Genomic DNA, 20,568 nt, shown 5'->3' on the forward strand with positions numbered 1-20,568 from the left:
ACGCACCCTCGCTGAAAGCTGGAGAGACACGATAAACGTTGCACTTTCAAGTGTGTTAAATGCACTAAGATAGTCGGGCCTTTCTCCCTTTCCAACTGACAACCTCTGTTACACAGTTAATTACAGCCAACTGCAACACAGTGCAGTGTCAATTATCATGTGCTTTCTCTCCCTCTCCCTCTCCCAGTGGATATTTTTACTGCCTGGGCTTTGCTGCTAAACTTTCTACCTTCTTTTATTGCTATTCTGCCCAGGTCTCAAGGCTGAATTACATTTGCCAGACAGAGCTGTAAAAACAGAAGGGATTTAAGGATTCAGATTGGTGGAGGGTAACCTAATCTTCCTTAATTGGGGGAATGGTTCTCATTTTTATCAGCCTGCTTTCCAAAGCAAGCTCATCGACAAGCGGGCATTTTTACTCTGCCGACTCGCCATCATGAAGGAGGGAGGACGCACATATTAAACCTAATCGACATTAATCAAAGCGCTACTCGGACTTATTAGGCCGTGGAAACGAACATGCGACAGGGAAAGATTCTCCAACGTGGCGGTTTTGTTGCGGCGCCGCAGTGCTGCTGGAGTGCTGTGAAATAACACATTCTGGGCTGAAAATGGAACTAAAATGGTAATCCTCTGCCAGGCGAAGCGTTCTCGCCTCGCCAGATGCTTAGTTCTGAAATTTGCCTAATTGCCATGCTCAGATCAATCCTTTTCACTCTGCCAAATGAATCTGCCAAAGTGTGTTTGTGAGCGTTTTGTTGGCCCAATATGCTGCTTCTTCTTCTTGCAAAGATTTCCAAAATGTATTTATTTATTTTTGGTGAAGGACAAGGAGAAGGGACTCAACCGGATGTGCTTGCACCCCTGCCGACCCGAGTGCCCATTAGCCACGGTGTAGCAGTCAGGGAGCGGGGCCTATCCATCTCACCCCCACACCTCCACCACACATAAAGCACACCCACTCCTCATATGGCTCACGCACTGCTGTGGGCGGACTAAATGAGGCTCTTTGATCAAAGGGGAGCAAGCAGGAATGGACACTGACTTTCTGATCTCACACACAGACACACATGCACACTGTGAATCTATATATATATGTGTATATATATATATACAGATTCATGTTTACACACACAGACAAACAGTGAAGTCATTACTGTTTACATCTGGGAGCTCAAAGAAACACACGTGACTGAAGCAATCATCTATGTTTCATCATCAACGCAGAAAAGTCGCCAAAACGAGGAGAGACGGGATCCAAGGCGCGGATTAATGAATCAGAAGTTTAGTCAACGTGGAGCAGCCGCTGAATCCTGCTGCCCGGCTGCCTGATGAGCCACTCCATGCTTGTCAACAACATCCCCTATCATTCTCGCACAGCTATCTACTCACAAAACCAAGACCCGCCCCCTACATCCCTTCAGCAATTCCACCATCCTCCAGGAGAAACACCTCCGAAAGCAGAACGGGTTGCTCGCAGCGACAGCAGCAACCATCTCCGTCCCTCCCCTCCCCTCGTCTCTCCATTTCTGTGCATGCTCTCTCTCGTTTCTTTTTGTCTACACTTCTTCTACCTTCCCGCGCTGCTGCTGCTGCCGTCGCTGCGTTTGGCGCGTCGGATGAGAACATAAAAGAGGCAAAAAATGAAAAAAGAGGAAAAAAAAAGAAAGCGAGGGGGAGAAACAGACAAACGGATGTAAGGGGAGGCTGGAGAAGAAGAATTAGCATGAGAATACTCACAGTGTTGTTGTTGTTGGAGGAGCGCGAGGATGGGAGCGCGGCACCGGTTCCTCCGTCAGATACAACCTGCACAAGATTGAAGAGGGAGAAAAAAAAGAAAACTAGGCTGTGAGAGCGGCAAAGCGAGAGCTGAGAGGAGGAGGAGAGAAGAGTAGGACAAGGAGGAGGAGGAGAAGAAGAAGAGGGAGGAGGAGGGAGCTGAGCATCTATTGCGTGCACCAACAGGAGCCCAAATAAAGAAATAAAGGAATCCTCGAGCAATGTGTGTGTTGGTAGAGGCTGGTGTGGAAAAGCAGGGAGGTGGGACGCTTTTTGGGGAATTCAAAACAGAAAAAAGATGCGGGGACGCACTTGGACTCATAGTCACTTGTGACAAGTCGGCTCTGTGGTCCATCTACCTCCTTATCGCCGCCTCACTCTGTTCTCACACACACAGTTTTTCTCACTCTCGGCTGCTCACACTGATGCCAGAGATTCGGCAGCTGTCGGGGCGAGATCGCCCTCGGAGCCGTACGTTACCCAGAGAGGGAGAGAGGGAGGGCACTACCGGATCTCCCGCACGCCCACGCCGCGCTGTTCTGCCCAACCTCCCAGCTCCCAAAACTCCATCTCCATCTTCAGCATACAGCGAGAGAGAATGCTCTGATTGAATGAAAGCAATCCCACTGGCATTCAGGCAATTATTGAGGCTGCTGGCACTGTTTTGGGATAATTTTTTCCTTGTCCTTGCCTCTTTTTACCCGTTCGTCCCCTCCTGGGTTGACAGAGCGACTGTTTCCTCTGGTTTTGAGCTCTTCTGGACTCCAGACATATGCCACTAATAATGTAACTTCTGTCACTTCAGCTGTTTTCGTCACCCTTATGTCCAAAGTCAATTTTGCTCCCCTTTCTCTGCGTCCCTTTCTCAGCCCATAAAACTGGGCTTCTGCAGATTTCACTGACTCAAAGACCATTTTTACCACCATTATGGTGGAATTTAAGAGCTATATCACAACAGAAATGTACGAATTTTGTCCAACCAACGGGCGATACATTTGTGTACGTTAGAAGTGAATTACCGGTAACCTCAAACATTTATCCTCTCCTGGGTCGACTCTTTCTTCTCTCTTTCAGTTTTCTTTTCTCCAAACTTAATGCCATCAATATTGTAACTTCTGTCCCTTCAGCTGTTTCAGCTGAAAAAAATTCTCGCCAAAGGTACCAACTTTACCCAGCTAACTGGCAAAAAAATTGTACTTTCCCATGATAGATGCAAAAAAGCTAGCTCACTAGCAAGGGTATGCTAGCAGTTAGTTACTGGTAGCATCAATCATCTCGACTCAAACGTTTGGCTGGCCTGACAGAAAAGTTCTGCAAAAAAAATATACATTGAACATATGAGATTAAATAATCCTGTGAAGACATGAATTTAGATGTGTGCTTAACATATTAAAGGTCAACTTACTTTAAAAAAAATGCATTTAAGACATTTTAACCCTCCCACAGTCCACAGAAGGAAGAGTGGACCCTGCATGAACTTCTTACCGTGTGTGCGGTCCCCGTGGGGTTGCACTGACCCCACGGGGTGTGCATTCATGAGGTTGTTTTTTTCCTCAGTGTTTTCATGAAAAGGCGGACTGACAGCACACCCCCATCTCTTCCTGAGTGTGAAACTAGAACTGTGGGGGGTTAAGGCCTTAATTTTAGCTACATGAATTTAAGCCTTTTTAAGGATGCTTGGATGCCCTTTAAAAGGCTCCATGAAATCCAACTTTTAAATTCCACTGTGAGCTGCTAAGAGGAGAAAGTATATCAAATCGCCTCACCTTATTGGGTCTAGAAATGAGCAGAACACAAACGCCTCGGGGGAAACTTTAATAACGGTCTTAGATTTCTGCTTTTTTTGATGCACGCTCCATCCTCCATACTTTAAAAAATCTATCGTCATCAAACAGAGAGCTGCAAGTCAAACACCTAAGCCTCTAATCAGGTAACCCTCCCTCTCGTCTGCCTCCACCCCCACACGCTGCATCCCTGCAGCCACTACTGCACTTTATCTCCCCTCAATTAACATCTTCTGAGCGAGTCTCTATTATCTTAACCACACAGAGCAGAGAGGTCCTCCGAGGAGACGCCGTGGAGGACGGCTGAGCCGTGGACAGAGGGCTCCCAGGCCTGCTGCTGCCGCTTCAATTCGCAGGCCTAATTAAAGCCCCAGTCAGACATGACAAACTGCAGGAGAGGTGCTGCAGAAACAAACAGGCAGGAGTGTTGCCTGTGCGGGTGCATGTAGCCCGGAGGATTCTCTTTGTGAGGATTATCTGCCAGAAAACAGCCACGTTCATGTCAGCGTCATAACAACATCATCTAAATCTCTTTTGACAGTTTGCTCAGTTTGATTGTGTTTATTTTCTTTGCTGTATAGGCATCGCAGTGTCACAGCATCCAAGATAAATCATTCTCTGTGTGAAGGAGAGACTCGGTGAGACAATGCCAGCTTCAAACAGCTCAAGGATTCCAATAAAGCGCAAATATCCAGGCCAGCCATGCGCCGAGCATACAGCTAATTCCTCTCTGTGTATAATGCGGCCTACCGTCTGGCCTGTTTCATCTGTTTGGTTGCCCTCAACAAGTTCAATTTCACCCTATGAAGCCATCAAACCACCCATTAAGCCATCAAGTTGCCCTCTTTGTCCTTGCTCCCGCCTGACATCAACAGTGTGAGCCGCCGCCGCGCCCCCACCCAGCACTCCCACCGCCATCGAACTCGGGCCGTCCCCGCACACCGTGGACTTTGGCTCGGGCCGCACCATTAGGAGTATTCTATTACCGCTAGGTTAACCTGTCACGCTTGGATGTGGTTCTGTTTATTGTCTGGCTGCAGTGAAAGGGCAAGGGATAAAACTCAATCAGCAGGACAAACGACCAAGCAGCCATCTATTCGTCAGGACCCCTCCCTTGGAGGACGCCGGCCCCGGCGGCCTACTGCCTACCTACTTACCTCAGTTGGTTGAAACGAATCCCAACATGTTGGTTTTTGTCTGGCTTCTCATTCTGGGAGCAGAACAACTTCTCTTACCTTCATTTTGAAGATTCCTTACAAATATGTGGTGAGTTAGTTATTAAGAAAGTATTTACTGTTTGAGTAAAGTTAAAATAAATGGAAGAATTTTTTATTTTTGACATCATCGTCATTAAATTGAGTTGCTTTTGAACAATAATAAAAAAGCATTGACCAACATATTTGAAATGTATAAATTTTGGTATTGTTTGTTCAATTGTTGACTGTATAGTGATTTTTTTATAACTTTGTAATTTTTTGTTTTTATTATATAAAGCACTTGCTGCTGAAATGTGCTATACAAATAAACTTGATTGATTGATTGATCAGTGAAGCAGTGATGAGAAGAAATAGGACCAACGACCAAGCAGCGATAACTGAGGGAAGTTGCCGCCTCACCTTCTTCAAATTTATTATAATCAGTGTCAAACATTTGTGCCACTACCATTCTAAAGATATTGTTTCCAGAGGTCATCAAAGGTCAACCCCCCTCGTATATGTGCAGACTAAAACAAAAAATAGTGTCAACATTTCCAAAAAGAAAAAAAAAATTTCTGCAGTTATAATTTTTATGATTAAAAAAAAAAATTTGTGCCCTTTAACAAAAAACTAAATTATAATGAATTTATTTTACTAATTCTTTGTAGCACAGTTGACTGACTCAAAATGTGTGTCATTTTGTAAAAGTGGGAGGCTGGTTTGTGTGCCGAATCATTCTGAAGACAATAATAAATGTTTCAAGAGGTCAAAGGTCAATCAGCTCCCAAACATTTATAAAATCAAACTAAATGTGGTGCGAAGCGGCTGTGCTACATTTATGCAAAAAAGTTTTCAATTCTGCAGCTTCAAATTTTAAGATTTTTTCAGAAAAGTTTCCAGAGGTCATCAGAGGTCAACATACCCTCACTCCAACGTTAACAAAATCAAACTAAATGTTTGTATTTTTTAAATATTTTTCCTGGTTTGTGCAGCTGATATTTTTGTTTGACTTTGTTCTGGTGGGGAGCTGGAGAACAAGTTGATCTCTGGTGACCTGTAGAAACTTTTTTGTTTTTAAAATCTTACAATTTACAACTGCAGAAAGGAAAAAAATTGTTGCACAAAATCAGCAGAGTTGATTAACACCACATTTTGTTTGATTCTGTAAATTCTGGGGTGGTTGGTCGACCTTTGATGACCTCTGGAAACATTTATTAATATCTTTAAAATGGTAGCGGCACAAACTAAAATTTTTGCTGCACAATCGTTGATTTGAGGAATGAGGGAGTTGCTGTCTTCACTCAGGTCTGGTCCAGAATTCAGAGGATGAGTTTTCGGAAGTCTCTCCATCATGACTTGAAAGGAGACAGAGCGTCTGGACTAAGATCAGGCCTTACAGATGATGTGGAAGTGATTAAGGAAGCTAGTGATCAGCGGATGACAAGGGTCAATCCCCTGTTGGGCAGTTTGGTCGAGCCTTGGGCTAGGCACTTAGCCTAACACGGCAGCTCCACGCTCAGCTGTGAGCGCATAAAATGTCACATCCAACTTCACCCTGCGCCAAAGTTCAAAGCCAGACGATGACAGTGAACGCTTTGGTTATTAAAAAATTTCATATCGTAATGAAGCAGCCGTGTTCCGTCTTCACGCACATCACCCCCCTCCAGCAAACACGCCGTTCCTTTTTTCATGCGATCCATCAAGGGAGGGCCACAATTAAGTGACTAATTTGATTAGGAGATAATGTGAGTCCCACTTAATGGAAAGGACAGCCTTCACAACACAGGCAGATTAGTTTGGTGGATGCCTGCTTATTAATTAAGACAGCCCTCCATGCCCATATTAAGGCAAATGCACAGATGCGGTTTTAATGGGTCAGAGCATGTAAGACGAATCAATATGTGCAGGACGAAGATGCAGAAAAACTATGACAAAGCACGTCCAACTTCAAAACCTGAAAACTGTCTGAGAAAGTTTGGTGATATTACTGTGATAATTATCCAATAAGGTGCAACAGTTGCTACGACACGTCGGAGCAATCTCAAATTTCACTGTGTTGGTGTTTCCACCGTTTGTCATGGCAAAGCAGAGCAAGAGAAAGTTATAGTTGTTTAAAATACATCCCCAGACGTCGGTTTTTATGTCTGATTTCTCATTCTGGGAGCCTTCAAATCTCTGGCTTTCCTCTTCTGTTATCATCTGGAAGCCGAACGGCGGCTCCTACCTTCGTTTGAAGATTTCTTACAAATATGTGGTGAATTATTTATTAGGAAAGTCTTTATTGTTTGAGTAAATGGAAGTATTTCTTCTTTTTAACACTGCTGTAGCTGTGATAAGAAGAAAGTTTCTCCACTGTCAATTATAGAGTTTTAGGCATCAGGATATAACAACTATTTGGTTTAAAAGGTTTCAAATACAAACTCAGTTCGCAAAAAACACAGCTGATTTCACATCATCATCATTTATTAAACAAAAAGTAAACCAAGATGGAAAGGGTGTTTGTGTAGAACTACACCCTCCTTGTTTCAATCAAGTTTATTTCAATAAAGGAGAATTAAATGTTGTCATGACTCATATTATTCAGGTATTTTTATTAGATGGTGATACTAGAGGAAGGAAGGAGCTCCAGTAGCAGGCAGTATTGCAATGATTCTGGAGAGGTCTCTGACTGAAGACTGTTGCTGTCTGACTTGTGTCCGTCATGACACGATAAAAGCTCAACTTCCATAATTAGAAGAGACGATATTATCATCTTGTCTTAGATGACATCTTTTGAAAGGAACTGTTAATCCATCTCGTTTGCTTTTTGTCTCTGGTTAGAAAAGCAAACAGAGACACGATGGAGTCTGGGATACGATGCTGCAGCCATTGAGCCTCCTTCTGAACTCTTCCAGGATTTGGGGTCGTAGTTCAGGTGTAATTTGAGCTTTTGAGATCCTAACCAGCTGCGGCCAGTTAAAAATACAATCCCTTGTTGCCACGGTTACTGTTTGAAAGTAAAAAGTAAGCTGCACAAAATCCAAAACCAGAGGATGCAATGCCTCAACTCAATAAAGATTTCCAAAGGATCAAAGTGAATATGAGTGTGAGCACCTCTATAGACGCAGGAGTTTTAGTAGTTTTCTGCTTTGGAGCAGAAAGATGTCTGCAGCCACATTGCCAAGATGGGCAGACATCAGGAATGACCTCTGCAAAGGAACTGGCCATCATTCTGGGATGGGATATAAAACCATTTCCAAAAGTATGAAGTGGACTACAGCACAGGGCATTCTGGGTAAAAACAACCAAAACAAATGTGCTAATCTAGCGCTAGCGTGAGAAATGGATTGTGTTTTTTTGTCAAATACAAAAAAGAAATACTACGACCACTAAGATCTGATGCCTCTCCATTTTCTTTAAATTTTGTAAAGGAGGAAGTTGCACTCTTTTCCTCTTCGAAGGTTTTCGTATAATTTCCTTCAGCAGTTCTTGGTGCAGCGCCACCACAGGAGAGGAGGGGAACAGATTGCTCAAAAAGTTTGGTTTGTTAGATACAGTGCAGCTGAAATGTAACAAATGCTGCAAATTTTGATCAAAACTCTTCACTTCAAGTGTGGATGTCTGTAATCTTTAATGAACTAAAGCAATGTTGGACAGGAGAATGGGTCAAAACTCATCAAGCAGGCAGACACTAAAAACATCAGACAAACATTACAGAGAGTTATTGGTAAATAATGTTCTATCAACTGGAGGATTAGAGCATAAACTTGTCTTTCATGCAGACATCTTTAATAAATAATGACAGTATGGAGTCTGTTGTATTTGTCCATTCCTGCAGTAATTATATATAAATAATTGTAGAACATGTTAAAAGTTCAGATTCTTTTTATGTTCTGATACGTACAACCCTCAAATTGAAAAAGAGGTGCACTTTATTTTTCTCTATGACTAACTGTAGTGAATTATTTATTAACAATTTATTGTTAAAGTCTAAGCAAATGGCAGTATTCCCGCTTCTCAAAACTATTAAGTCTGACTTCTTGTCTTGTTTGGGCAGCTTTATAAATGACCCGGCACAGAAAATGGAGTCCCTGAGAGAACAGCTTTTACTTTGTGCCATTTCGAATGACATTTTTTCTTCCAAACTCCAACTGATTTGTTTGTAACTCATGTCCCACATGCCTTAACCATTGCCCATCGCGCAATGACAATAAGCCAGATAGATCTGAGCTGCGACAATTTCTGAGTCCCTGTAGAAAAAAGATAAAAACCACAAACGAAAGCAAGAGAGATTACTGTATTTGCAGCAGTCCTTGAGTTTGCACTCCTGCGTCTGGCTGGCATGTTCAGCCACTGCAGTGCTCTGTCATTCCGGGCACACCGCACACTCCCAAGCGCTCTATTTACGGTGGCCGAATCCCTGCTGCGTGGAGCAGGAAGAGTATAATCTCCCAGCGGTATTCGTGGTGGTGAATCTGCCAGTGGTGTCTGTGCATACCAATGGCAACCTCACCTCTGTCTAAGGAGTTATGATGTAGAAAGGAGAAGGAAAAACACCGCAAGCCGGAGATTTGATGTAAGAAAGGGAAATGGCGGCATCTGGAAACCCCCCACCCCCGGAGAAATGCATTCATCCCAATCTCCTCCAGCACTGTTACCACTTTGGTGACTGCTACTCGTACCACCTGCATCTGCAGTCACACTGCGATGGATTCAGTCAAGCAGCTGCATTTATGTACGTTGCCACCTGCTGAAACGTTTCTCATTCTGAATGTAATGATCATCTCCGTAAACAATCATTCCAAAGAATTTCATCTGAAGAGACAAAGCTTCAGCGAAAGATGTAGGTTAAACTGCTGGGAGACTTATTGTCTTTGGATTACACGAGGAAGGCACAACGCCCCAGGAGAGAACAAACAACTGCAAAAAATGGGAGTGTGATGAAGTGTGTGAGTGAGGGCTTTTACAGAGCCAGGCAATGGTAAGCATCTGCAAAGTTAGGCTTTCCTTTCGAGTGTGTGCAGGTCTCATTGGTATGTGGTGCATGACAAGGCGCTGGGTCCTTTCTGATTATGATGTCTGCTGAGAACAGGGTTGGCCCAGGGTGAGAGGCAAGCAGACAAGGCAGCGATGGAGGGAAGATTCACAGAGCCTCTGTTCTCTCACCAGGGGATCCCCCACATCATTTAGCGCCTCATGCAGATCGCTGCTAGTGGCAACACAGCCCTCTGGGCCCGGGGAATTAATGTAGCAAGCAATGGCAGAAGTGATTTATTAAAATAACACAGCCTGATGAGAGAGGGGCCAGGGTTGCTCCTCCTCAGCTCATCCCCATCTGCCGCTGAGGGAGGAAATAGAAGCATATAGATGCTACACCAACGAGCCACAGAGAGGAAAGTGGACAGCCACTACACAAATTGTGCAACAGTCCTCGCTGTCATTGCTTATTTATTTACCCTCTTTCCATTTGAGTCGGGCCTTGTATTAAATTGATCCCTCCTGCCGCGTTTTGCCTTGTTGAACAAGCGCAAAGCCCCGTTAAGTGTCTGTGAAAGGCTGGTGATTGTGTTTGCGGTGCCCCGGGTGTGCTGCGGCCGTCCGCTCCCCTCTATCTCCTCCGGACAGACGGGATTAGAGGCTGAAAGAGGGGCTGAATGACCCTCTTGGGTGGGTGGGAGGAGGGCAGGAGACAGGCAGGCAGTGAGCAGCTCGGTTTAGAGTTAAAACGCAGTGACAAACACAAGCCTGTGCAGCCTCATGCACACACATTCCCCCAGACACGCATGCACAAAGAGTTTAAACTTAGCTTGCCCCCCGACAGATGCCCAGCCTTCCACAGGCTTGGCCATAGGCAAAGCACGCACTGGACCATGAGCTCCAAACTGTACACGAAGGAAGCGACTGTATGAATCCTCACACTGCTCCTGATAGAAATGCATCTCCTGTGCTGTTTAAACATCTGCTGTTTATGATTTTACATTTCAGCGCAGATATTCCTGTTTCATTTAGCTAAATGATAATTCGTGCTGATTGCAGTCCTAATGGCTGTAGAGAGACGCTGAGGAGAGAGGCACTATGCAGACTCAATGGCAGGTGGGGAAGGTGCTCCCTAATAGAACAGCGACAGACAAACTATGCCACATACGAACATTAACCAGACTGATTGCGTAGAAAAGTCTGCATGGGTCCATCAGCACAGAAGGCAACCCAGAAGGCACAAGCATGCGGCTACCGATCGTTTGTGTCGTTTCTGACCACAACTTGTCCTTTATCACCCATGGAAACCCTGTTTCTTAAATCATCTTTCTTCTTATAGACATTTGTAACATTTTGTCCAACAGTGAGGCAGGGAAACTCGTATATGCTTGAGTAATTTCTGGGCAGAACGAAACAAATCGGAGTTTGTGCAGCATCAAAAGTACAACTCACTGCTTGTGTGCAATATGTAATAGAAAACCATCATGAAATAATCACCTGGATATCAATAAATACTTAGCCAATTAGATGGACTCTAGATAGACCAGATGCATATTTTTCATGTCCTAGATACTAAAATTAAAAATAGAGAAAAGGAATAGCTATGAAAAATGGTGTGACAGCTACAGTGGACCCGTGTCAGGAACCACAGCTGCCCCCAAGTATTTTTGGTCTAGTTTCTAGTACAAATATCTTCATACATTTGAAATATGATCAAATTTATTTACAAGTAACTTTTCAGTAAGCTTTAGGAGCTTGCTTTAAGTCAACAATTCCTTAATATTGATAACAAAGAGTTCTAGTTCAAGTGGCAGATTATTTCACTCATAAGACATTTTTCCCATGTTATAAGTGAAATAGTTTCCAGTGATTCATGAACTTTTTCCATCAACTATTAAGAGGTTATTGACTTGAAACAACCTTTTATGTCTTTATAAGACAACACAGCAAACTGAAAAAGTTCAAAATGTGAGACATGAGAGTTTACTTATGTGACAATTGTTTTAAAATGTCTAAGAAGCAAAGAAGTAGAAGATTACACCTCCATGTTTCCACGGTGCTGCTGAGCTGACGGGGTTGTCGGCTTGACGTTAGCCTGATGTGCTAATCTCTGCTTCAAATCCTCAATAACACAACCAAACCAGCACACTGAAAAACTGCAGCCACAATAAAATGTTTAATTATTTTCCAGTGGAGCTTCATGCATGTTCGAAATAGGCTTCACACATTATGAAGAGCGCATTGCTTTCTTATTCACCCATCACACTAGAGCCTGTCTGCCTTGCATACCAATGCCATAGTAAGCCATCTTGGGTCAATATTGCTCCAGTATTGGCTTCCTGTGCATTTTTCACTGTAACATAATTAGATTACCAGGTAAGGATTTTTTGGACATGACTGCAGCAGCTTTTATGCTTTATATGTAAGTCTACTGCACATACTGTATATGCAAAAGTAACATTATTTACATGACTGGGACTAAAATGTACTGTAACAGCATTGACCTGATAAAAACTGAACTAAATTGCATTTAACACTATGCAAACACTATGTGTGCGCCGATGAAGATACCCGTACCTCATGATACTTGCAAATTAAAGTAAAACTGTCGGTATGACTTAATTTGTTGACCTTCATCCTTAAATAATATTTTTAAAAAACAGTTCAACACTCATTTCTACATGTACTACTCAAGAGAGGAAGTCATCAGAAGTGACAGATATATTTTAATACTTAATTTTTTAATATATTTCCATCTTGATAACATTCGTTTTTAATACACAGCAGCTCTACTATGCTCCGGCAAAAACCATCAACGTTCAGTCAGATTTTATGCATCATTTTACTGCCTTTACACGTTGCAAGAGAGTGGAGGAGCAAACTCCACATCGTCTGATGAGAGTACTGGAGCTGCTAAAGATTTATGTTTTACATTAGGAGTCGTTCCCCGATTTATGTCTACTTGTGTTAAATTTAAAATAGTGGACAGAGAGGGTCAGAACGTTATTAGAAACCGGGTTATATAAACTTAACCTGTTTTTATACATGGCAACCAGTAGTGTCCCAATGTAGATATAAAGGTTGTTGTTCTGTTTGCATCACGTTCCATATACTGACATTTACAGGTTTAGGTCCCTGTGTACTCATGAGCCAGGGTTACATTCTGCCTTTTTAACATTATCATACATTTACATGCTTAATATCAGGTTGCCGCTTGCTCAGAGTGAACTTATTTCCAACAACTGAATATCAAACACTTTAAGAATCCAAGTGCAAAGGCTAAATTAAGAGAGACTGGAAGGCAGAATAAAATAGAACAAGGTTGTTGCATATCTTTTTAAAATAAATTCAGCAAGAAAAGGAATTCAAGTAAAGTGGATTTTTGGGGGGCTGCCTGTAAACTCGGGAACATATTTAGCCCGACTGAAGCCAGAATCTGGAATTGAAGTGTTCCTCCTTGCAGGGGAAAAAAATGGATGCCCAGAAAAATAACCTTACATCTCAGCTGAGAATCTGCGGTGCACATCTCCCAGCATGCTCTGTCTATCTGATCCACAGATCTCCCCCCGGGGGACGTGGCAGTACAGCTCCCCCCGTCAAAGCAATGGAGCAGCACTCACTCGCATAAAGAAGCACGCTTTGAATCAATTCAGATCGGATAATTGCGTAGCCGGGCACCTTCCTTGGCGGGGCAGATAAGTGGAGAGGCTCCATTCGACATTTACATCTCACACACCTCATCAAATACTGGTTCTTTGTCGTCATGCGTTACATTTGAATAGAGCAAAGTTTGAATTTTTAAGCAGCGTGAAAATTCATCAAACCTTTCCGTCCAGCAAAGGCCTTGTCTCTCGGAGCAAATAACTCTTGGTTACCTTATTCAAACTGAAAGTGGCAGGGCTCAAATCAAATCAAGTCAAATCAAATTGAGCTCGGATGAGAAAGTGAGGAATCGAGAGGGACGGGGGGGAAAAGGGCTTGAAAACAGTCACATTTTGTCACAGTTCAACCGCTTTCTACCCTTTGAGAACTCAGAGAAGCAATTTACAAAATAATGCAGATGAATTCACTCCGAGCTTTAAAAATACAAATGTTTCACTGAAGTGAAAATCAAGTGCAGATGGAGGAAGTGGAGACTTGAATAATTTTAATAGCATTGGTTATAGTTAACATTGTGACTTTTAGTTAGACATTAGTTTCATTTTAAATCAATTCGATTCAAAAATACTTTATTAACCCCACAGAGAAATTAAATGTCTTAACTCAGAATATCCAAGTATCTACAGTGAGTCATTATGGATGGAGATAATTTTCACGCAGCAGAGACAATATTTACCACAAGTCCTGGATGACGGCATCAGTTGTTGGCAAACGTTGCTAATCCACCTCATTTGCTTTTGCTGCTCCACGTTGAATTTATGTCAGATAGACATTGAAGTCTATCTAGACATAAAGACATTGATATCTATAGTCCTTTGGTAATTGATAGAAGAGATAGTTTGAACTTCTTTCTCTCTCTGTTTTTTGAAGTGAACCTTAAAGTTCAAAACAATAAGTATTTTATCCAATTTTGCATTTTCCCCAGTCCTATTTAGTCCACTTTAGTCCAACTCTGGTTTGTTTGTCTGGAAAGTCCAGTTCATTTTGGGAGATGTGAACGCGCAAGCGAACTCTGGTCCGCCTACAAACTTCAGTCTGTAGGCGGACCATGTGAGACCATGTGAGTCTTGTTTTTTGTCAGGGACACATTCAAGCCAAAGAACATTGTACCTATTGTCAAGCATGGTAGTGGTAGCATCATGCTGGGAGGCTGTGACTGCTGCATCACTTCAAACCAATACTTAGATTGGTGACATGAAGAGACAGTTGCTGTGAGTGAGATTCTGGCTACATCCGGTTTTAAAACTTGCAACCAATGCTAATTCTGTTGAAATATTGAAACACACACAAAAAGCTCAGTTGAACTCGTAGGAAATGTTTAACAAAATATTACAGAGTATATAGAAATTCACATATGTGCCCCCAACTCTTGTTTTTACAAATTACTGCAGTTGCATTTTGCATAATCATTCCACCCTGGAGAAAGAAAAGTTCAAACCTTTAAACTCCCTGAATCAATGAAACATTTACGGCCGTGTAAACTTTAGACGGCAACAGTACATGTTCCTTTATGTGATGAATGGAAAAAGAGCTGAAAGGAGATAAAGACGGAGCGGCGAGGCAAAACGGCGAGACAAGACGGCGAGACGAACGCAATTCGTGGCGAGTTCCTCTACCTTCAGCTGCACTTGTGTAGCAAAGATGAGGCATAATAACAATGGGTTACCATAGCAATAACAGTCGAGTGAGTGAGTGTGTGCGTGTGTGTGTGTGTTCAGCAGGGTTGGGTGGGGGGAGGGAGTGGATAAAACTTTTATCCATCAGCCGCATTGCTCCATCATCAAAGCTCTTCTCCACTTTCAAGGCCAAGTCTGAGGCACCTGTGGATCATTAGTCTCCAGTCATTTATCCACGTTTCTTCTTCTCCTTCTTAAAAGTTGAGGAGTGAAAGAAGGTTTTGTAGAAAAGGAGAGAAGAGAGAAAGAAGGATGTAATCATTTTTTCCCCGAGCAAGTCAATTTCTCTGGGCGCCAGCGCAGCTCCCTTTGGGCTACCTGTGCAGGTATCACGCCTGCGGTCTGAGGCTTCCCTCTTTGTGAAGCACTGGCCCTTTGCAGCACATCAATACGCTGAACTTTTCCTGCCGAGTACCTGAGCTCTCCTGCATGACCCGCTCCTCCTTTATCTATTCTGTTTAAAGATACCGGTAGCAGGAGGAGCCTGATTACCTCCTGGGACGCCCCCGCTCCTCTTCAAGTTTGCCAAGTGAGAAAGTCCTCAGAAGTTTGTTGACAGATCTCTGCTGCGGCAGCAGGGAGCGATGGACACGGTAACCTTGGCTCTCCAAAGGACAAATGGAGAGTTTTGAAAAGATCAAGTGAGATGGATTTTGTTTATAGAGGAGACAGACAGGAACAGGATGGAACAGCGAGCGGAGGTCTGCGTTGCGAGAGGAAAACAATGCGCCACAGAAGCGGCACCACACGCAGGACTTCTCTTTTCCCCGCCGAGCTGTGATAAACATAAAACATCATCACAAGAATCCTTTTTATGTGACGACGAATACAAATGAGAGCCTAAAGGAAAGAAAGTGTGGGAAGCACAACTAAAGAAATTTAAATGCGTTAAATGTGAGCTTTCGTTGCTTTGCTGTTTTCATATACGAATAAACAATGTCGGGACGCGCCGTCCAACAAAGTAGCAGAAAGGTTCAGAAAACAAAGAGATGTCGTGTTATACAACCCATCGTCACACATTACTGCAGAAATCTTTTGGGTGGTGTGAAGCTTCCTTTGCTTTTTCTATAATTGTGTTAACTGGTGATTGCTAAGGGGATAAAAGACTTACCTGCTCAGCAATAAAAACATTGTTTTGCTGCCGTTTCTAATTTCTGCCTCATGTTGGCTGGATTTACACTTTTTTTCTACACGAAACGCTTTTTATTTTATTTCCAATTAAAATGATCTGGTGAACACAAACTGGATATTAAAGTAACTGAAGAAATATTAAAGATAAAACTATAAGAGTAGCAAGACAGAAGCAACCCTGTCCTATGAAGGTGAATTTCCAAAATCTAGATGACGAAGCATCTTCGAACTGCTCTTTCTGAAACTAAAGCATTTTATAGACAAACAAAGAGCAAAACTTCTTGTCCAAGGACTTCTATCTCCACTCAGTGCACATTATAGAGATCAGAACCTTTCCTGATCCACAGTGGAGGAAATCAGGTATAACAGGAGGAAATATGGTCAGTTTCACACAAAGACAAGTATAAAAATATTAGGGATGCAACTAACGGTTATTTTAGTAACCGATTATTCTGAGCATTGATTGATTAATCGAGTAAAAAATGCACATTCCACAAAATTTAAATGTAATCACTAAAGCTTGTTATGCAATATGAGAAATACATTAAGATGAAAAAAACTAATTCTTTTATAAATAATAAATAAAAAAGCCATTTTATTTCCTAAAATACAATAACTGCATTCTTTTAGTGAACAACTGAACATTTATAGCAAACAATTTATCTGCAACTAAAAAATATATTTCGACATGTGAAAAGCTCAACTTTTCAAATGTTATTAATCTGATTAACAGATTAATAATTTGGCCACCAAAGATGATTAGTAGGAGATTTTAATCTAAAATCGCTACTTTAGGGGTTTTGGGTAGAAAATATTTACAGGCAAAGATTTTTTCCTCTATCAAAAATGCAAAATGTACGATATATCTTTTCTTGTATAGTTTTGGCTCAACACTAGGAGTACTAGGTTTTCGACTTCTCCCCAGACTTACTGAAACAGTGCCAAAAGAACCTGAGTCCAAACTGACGACTGATGGCTCAAATTAGCATCCATTCTTCAATTGTAAATGTGGCTGTTGACCGTCAGGCCAGAAGGTAGGAGTGTGAATAGTCCATGTTGGGGGTGGGTATCTATGATACCAACAGGAGATCAGATCTCCTGTAGGTAATGCTCTTCAGTCTAGTTTTGAAGCATACATGAAGTGTTTTTGGAGAGATGTGACCTTTTGCAGCTGATCCATGATGTTGTGCTGCATTATCCAGTCTAAGTCTAAGTCGAAGTCTAAGTCTAAGGAACAATTGTGCAACTGTGAGATGCGTTGAGGCCATTACCAGGGTACTTATAAGGTAATGGCCTTATTTACAGAACAAAAGCAATCCTTCAGGTCATTTGGCCTATCTCTAGACTGCATAGGTAAATGTCAAAATGGACTAACTCCAGCACTTCCAGTGTCAATTGATTCTCCGAATATCTTCTTCTTTCAGCAAATGGCCTTTTTTTAACAGTCTATTACAAAACAAATTGACAATTCTTTAAATAATTGTTTCATCGCCATCAGTTCAAAAAATACACAAAAAGTAAAGAATTACAATATAAAATACTGTGCAGTTATCAGAACGAGTATACCCCGAAGCAGGCAATATGCAACTAATTGTGTCATATATATATATATTTAAAATATATAAAAATGGACATGTATTTCTGCTATAAAAGACAAAAGACTATTTATAAAAAGTGAAAAAAGCTGTGCAAACAACAGGGAAGTGCAAATACCAGCAGAAATGTTATTTAAAATGAGTAAAACTAGTCTGACAGCAGCTGGGAGGAAGGATCTATGATAATGCTTCTTTGTGCACTAAGGATGCATGGTTCTCCAGGCCAGCAACAGATTCATGCATGGAGTTGGAGACATTTAGGAAACTAAACGGTGTTTCCATGCAGGAACATTTTATATTTTGACGTGCTAAACGAAGGGAACGGAGGGTAAAAATCAATCCTAACCAGAAGACCTTGAGTTTTGATACGAACGTTAGAATGGATTCTGAATGAGGAAATGGGTCTGAATGTTTTCTACTTGTTGATTATGTCCCACTTTAAGACCCTCCATAAATCATATCCTTAAATTATACAAGAGGAGAGACTTACAACGTGGTTCTCTTGACTCCCACAGTCTTAGAAATAGCATTTCCAGGCTCACAGATGGCAAAGATTTTGTTTTTCTAATATTTTTTAGATTTATTTTTTTGGACAATGTGTCACTTTTTTGAGGACATTCAGGCGTCAAAGAGACCACACTTAAATTATTTATAAAATTTTCAAGTCAGATAATAATTGAGCTCAGTTTGGTGAAAATGTGTGTTTTAAGCCAGTTACTTTCAGATTTAACAAGAGGTGCAATTCTTTCCATTGCACCACGTTGATTTGAACAACTTTTTCCCCTGCCTTTGTTTCATGTTATCTTTATAATTTGCTTTTATTCAAATTTATTTACTGGTGGCAAAAAAGCAAAAACCGAATAAATTTGTAAGCGGGCAAAAATTCATTTTCATGTGGACAAATGTGTGTTTTTCTGGTTTGGACTGGAGTTTAGATTTTTGTTTTGCTGGCTGGAACCTTTTGAAGCTTTTCAGTCATTTCTGTTAAATAATTCACAAATGGCTCATTCTTCAAAGCTCTGAATGCTGGAGCTGGGGATTTCTGGTTAAATCCATTATTAACATTCTGTGTTATATTTTTAATTGCAGAGTAAATCTAAGCATGCCTCTGATATTTGTGTTGTCATGCCAACACAAAGCAAAGCTGCTTTAAAACTCTTTTACTAAGAGATCTTAGAAGTGTGGCAGGCACTGAATGCAGATTCAGTCCCATGATGTCAATAATCTGAATAATTTAAAGTTTTTTCTAAATCTTAAAAAGTAGCTCAAGTTAAGTCGGATTGGATGGAGAGCTCCTCGGAGAATATCAAGTCTTACCACTGATTCTCAGTTGGATTCAGGTTTGGACTTTGACTTGGCCACTCTGATAAACAACATTTTCCTGGATTTTTGTATATTTAGGTCAATCCATCTTTCATCAACTTTGACCAGGATGTGCTGAGTTAGTTTTCTTTCACACATTTAAATTTACACACAATCCAAAATATTTTGAAATTAGTTTAAACTTTTTAGAGCAAAAGACCTGATAACAGGAAGACTTAGAGCTACATTTCTCCCCGACCCGTCTGCCGTTTCTTGGTCTTTATGACGCAACCCTTCCGATTTGGTAAAACTCTGAAAACCATTTTCCTTCCACTTCAAAGATACGCCCTATTGTCTTTATTTATTTTGCACCAAAGTCTGCTAAAAGGCAGAGTGTAATTAAAAAGAATACATTTTTAGAGCTATATCTTGGTTTAAATATTTTTCTTGGGCACCTAGAATACTCATTAATAACAGAAACCCAATCTTGGACCTGCAGATGCTTTGGTTGAGTATCTGTCTGGGAGAAATTATTTAATTTTTTTAATCAGTGATGTGATTTATCTTAACATTTTCTCAGACTTCAAACAAAGCTTTGATGTTTCATTTGTTTTAAGAGAAATAAACAAGCAAAGCAGTTTTCTTGCAGACTAATCCTCAACATTTGATGGGAAGGATTCTCTCAGTCGCCATGTGCGTTAAATGAACCCAGCCAGTGTTGTAAATGAGATAATCTCATTTGTTTTTATTTTTTTCTATTGCTGACTGCAGAGTATGCGGACAAGATGATAAATATACCGAACATGTAGTCCTGCCGGTGTAATGGATTCATGCGTCAGGGCGAGACTTGGAGGTGTTTCCTGAGGAGCGCCGTGTGTTTCCAGGCCTTTATGATGGCTGGCTGCTTGTAGGGGTGTGTGTGTGTGCGTGTGTGTCTTTGTAGCTGCTGGTCTCCACAGGTACACAGGCCATCGATCACATAGTGGGACCATTACACACAGGCAGGGGTGGAGGTGGATAATGCTCCCACCGCTGCCACCAGCGGGGCCTCGGCTGCTTGAGGGTCAAGCGTTTGGCTGGCCAACGGTAATCAAGCCGACAGCGGGCTGCCTGTCTGCATGACGGATAACGTCACCAACGCTCATCTGTACAGCAAACACTCACCAGCTCTGCACCACTTTCTTTGTACAGCAACAAAAGGGTTGCAGGAGGCAGCGAAAACTGTAACATTAACCGGCCTGTTTAACCGGAGAGAATACCTGATGGCTGCTGCTGAGAAGTGATGGGAAACATTTCAGATTTGGGTGGAAAATCAACAAATAAAATGCTACTGATGGAAAACTTACATCTGTTTGTGATTCTGTGACATTCTGCATTGATAAACTAAAGGATGTGCAAATATGGAGCTAAAAGATGAATGACTCTGATCTGCAGAGCTGCACGTTTCCACACCTTCACTACAACGCAGATGCAAACTTTATTTTCAGCA

General features: G+C 41.7%; 1 protein-coding gene across 8 annotated transcripts in view; it reads right to left on the reverse strand.

The window, feature by feature from the left end:
• Positions 1-20,568, reverse strand: part of LOC102237105 (RNA binding fox-1 homolog 3) — a 538,118-nt gene that overhangs the window by 336,416 nt on the left and 181,134 nt on the right. For 7 of the 8 annotated variants that reach the window (XM_005803185.2, XM_023348371.1, XM_005803183.2 and 4 more), the window contains one exon: positions 1,741-1,806. The gene's annotated coding sequence lies outside the window, so the exon portion shown is untranslated. Of the gene's footprint in view, positions 1-1,740; positions 1,807-2,091; positions 2,679-20,568 lie in introns of those variants that run through there. The other variant, XM_023348368.1, reaches the window with a different exon arrangement.

The sequence above is a fragment of the Xiphophorus maculatus genome, chromosome 16 (genome assembly GCF_002775205.1).
Source record: "Xiphophorus maculatus strain JP 163 A chromosome 16, X_maculatus-5.0-male, whole genome shotgun sequence".
Lineage (NCBI taxonomy): Eukaryota > Metazoa > Chordata > Actinopteri > Cyprinodontiformes > Poeciliidae > Xiphophorus > Xiphophorus maculatus.